This window comes from Tupaia chinensis, unplaced genomic scaffold (assembly GCF_000334495.1).
Source record: "Tupaia chinensis unplaced genomic scaffold, TupChi_1.0 Scaffold000146_1, whole genome shotgun sequence".
Lineage (NCBI taxonomy): Eukaryota > Metazoa > Chordata > Mammalia > Scandentia > Tupaiidae > Tupaia > Tupaia belangeri.
Genome location: NW_006159616.1, coordinates 13113361 through 13116698, shown reverse-complemented (window position 1 = coordinate 13116698; position 3338 = coordinate 13113361). Strand labels below are relative to the sequence as shown.

Here is a 3338-nt window from a genome sequence, read left to right as displayed (position 1 = left end):
TTCCCTATTCTGGATTCTCTAGTCCTATGCTTCTAATTGTTTGTTTGTTAGAAAATTAAATGCTTCCCCTTCAAAGAACAATGAACTTTGAGAATGTCTTGGTTGGAAAATCAAACCAAATTAAAAAATCCTTCACCCAGCACTGGCTGCTTGTGATTTGGGAGTAAGGAAGTGGTTGTTCCTTGTGACCAGTCCATCCTGTGTTTGCCTGGAGCCCCACCGCAGCACTGTGGGAAGGGGACCAGGCTGCAGTGTTCTTGGTCGTCTGCAAGCATGCCTTGCTCTGATTTGAGGGGTAACTGTTGGATGGACTCGTTTCCCCCCCCCCCCCACCTGTCTTCCAAAGTCATAGTCACAAGAGCAGAAACTCAATGAAATGTAGAAAACCCTTTTCTGGCATAGTACTGAACGATTTAGTTCCATTTTCAACATCTGTGTTGCGAGATACTCCGGGAAGAACTAAGAAGCCAGAAATGTGCGTGCCTTTTCATCGATTAACCCCCGCACTGTACTGAGGTAGTTCTTCAGCTTTGTTTTTAGCCCGAATCACAGATGAGAAACTGGAAAAACCACACAGAGTATGTTACTGGGTACATATTCTGAGAACTTTTTCTCTCCTGGTAGAGGGATGTGTTTGTTTAATCAGTAATGCAAATGTTGTCCCAGTGGTTTGCTGTGGGACCCTTGAGAAATGATTATCAGATGGTAGTGACCGAATAAAACCTGTTTTCTCTGTTGCCAAATCTGTTGATGTCTTCAACTGGATCTCAAATCTACCTAAAACTTTACCTGGGATCATCTCGATCTGATTCAAGGTTTGTCTGTTCTGGCATCTGTGTCTTTGTGTGCAACCATTTCCAGTCTTCGTTGTGACCAAAGTTTGCTTTTCCCAGCTCCCACGACTCTAAGCCATTGTATGACCATGTCCAGGAGAACAGCTTTCACTGACCTGGATGTGCAGCAGGTGCCACCAGGCTGTGCTGCCCAGAATGACCAGCAGGAAAACCGTTCATTACAAACTGCGAGTCAGGTGCTGGTTTAGAAAGCGGTGGTGTGTGGCCAGCCAGATGGCATGGTGGTTCAGGCAGCTGGAGCCCACATGGCTGACTGCATGGTTCAAGTCCTGGACCCTGTGGCTTGGACCACACTCCAGGCATGTGTGCATGCCCAAAATCCCCAAGAGGAGTATGGAGGGAGAGGGATTGAGATGTGGTCCTCTTCCGGGGAGGTACTTTCTTGTTCTCTCTCTCTTTCTGGTGAGTGCACACACTCTACAGCAAATTAAATAAACAAATAAATAAAGATATGGCAAGAAATAGGTTAAAAAAAGAGCGGTACAGAAAATGGGTGAGGACGACCTGGTTAATGGACCGTGGGACGCACTCTGATCCTTCTCCAGACCCAGCAGCTCTGCTTCCTGAGCCTTCTTCCCTGCTGTAAGGTGTCAGAGCCTTCCTACCAGTTTTGTTTCAGCTTTGGGCTGCCTGTCAGTTCCAGGTCTGTTCTGTCCATTTGTTTTCCAGAGTTTTCAAAGTCCAGGCCTATTGGGACCAGCAATTAACGTAATGGCTATGTCTCTGGACTCCCACGTAGTCGACCGCGGTTCGTGTCCCGGACCCGGTGGCTTAAACTCACGCCGGGTGTGTGTGCGTGCGTGCCCAAGATCCTGAGAGGAGAATGGAGGAGAAGGGATTGCGGCGTGGCCATCCCCTCTGGGGGGTGATTTTTAACTTTTTATCTCTTTGTCTCTCTCTGTCTGTCTGACGAGCGCACACGCCCTATTGCAAAAACCTCTCCAAAAAAAAAGCTCAGGCCTATTGCTGGCCCCTCGGTGAACAGTGGCGGTCTCTCCTTACTGCATTCTACATTTCATCCCAGCAGAAGGGAGCACACAGACTAGAGAAGGCCTAATTCTCTTCGGATTCTTCTGGTCACACCCAGGAAAGCTGCTTTCTTTTCCCTTAAGTTCCGAGAAACTGTTTATGGTCCCAGCCACATAATTGGCTTGTGCCAGACTGGGATACATTGAACTGAGTGGTGGAGACAGGGAAGGGGCAACTTCTCTCTCCTCTTCAGGGGTCAGAGTGCCAGCCCCTGTCAGCAGTGATCAGATAGCACTGATTGGGGGTCAGTTCCCCCTGTGTTATACCTCATATGCAGATTTCCTTTGAAGAGAGAGGAGTCAGGTTCATTAATTAAAGGAGCCTAGCTTGAGAGGCCTGTAATTATAGGTGCTAGAAATCTGAATTTTAAGAGGTCTGTGCAGCTGCATTTTGAAAAATGTAGGGAGGCACCAAGAAGTACAGGTTGTGGGCAAGAATGTGGCTGAACCAGATTTGGGAGGTTCAGGTTTTGGCAGAATTCCCCTTCAAATTCATATTTATTCTTTCAGTCTGTTTTTTTTTTTTTTTTTAAATGGGAAGCTGAACCTTTTTATTTTGTTTGTTTAATGAAGGTTACACTGAGACAGAGGTGAGTGTTGTCAAGAGTATATGGAGAGCAGAAAGGAGTTTCCATAAACTAGAAAATGCGTGTGTTTTTAATTTTTTTAGAGATTTTTGCTATAGGGTGTGTGTATTCACTAGAAAGATAGAGAGACAGAGAAACAGAAAGCAAGAAATCACCCCCTAGGGAGATGGCCATGCCACAATCCCTTCTCCTCTATTCTCCTCTCAGGATTTTGGGTACGCACGCACATGTGCCCGATGGGAGTTGCAGGCCTTTGGGTCTAGGACTTGAACTCCCACTACGGGAGTCCAGCGACACAACCATTAGGCTATCTGCTGGTCTTGAAAATGCCTCATTTTTAAGGAAAACAAGGGACAGCTAGGTGCTATAGGGTACAGTATTTGAAAAAACAAATTCATTTTTGAAATGAATGAGGGGAGTGAGGAGCAGAAACTTAATTTGAATGTAGTAAAGGAGATAAGTCCCAGACTTGGACCCCAGAATCTTTGCCCCAGAACATTGCCTTCTGTGTTATAAGTCACTTTTCAGCCTGAAACTCAGTTACAAACAAATTTTCAGACTTTTATAAGTCCTCACCTGTTCTTTTTCTTGTTTCCTCAGTTATTTGTAAATTGCCTTCTTGCTTCTTCTCTCCTGCTCTTTTTTTTTTTTTAAATCTTTCTATTTGATTTATAGTACCCTTTTTTGCTTCTCATCAAAATCCTTTATTCTGATGCATTACTGTTTGCATCTCTGTTAATGAACCACGGCTAGTTTGGACTAGGAAGAGGAATAGGGGCGCTGGGGTTACGTGATAAGCAGGGGTCTATTCCCATCTCTTCCAAGGAGGAAAGAAGAGACATGTGCCAGTGGGTGTGCAGGGACCTACA

At 45.5% G+C, this 3338-nt stretch overlaps 1 protein-coding gene across 1 annotated transcript in view; it reads left to right on the top strand.

Annotated features, from left to right (window-relative positions):
* The window catches only part of PEX14 (peroxisomal biogenesis factor 14), a 188712-nt gene that overhangs the window by 42813 nt on the left and 142561 nt on the right, over positions 1 to 3338 (top strand). The window lies entirely within an intron of this gene.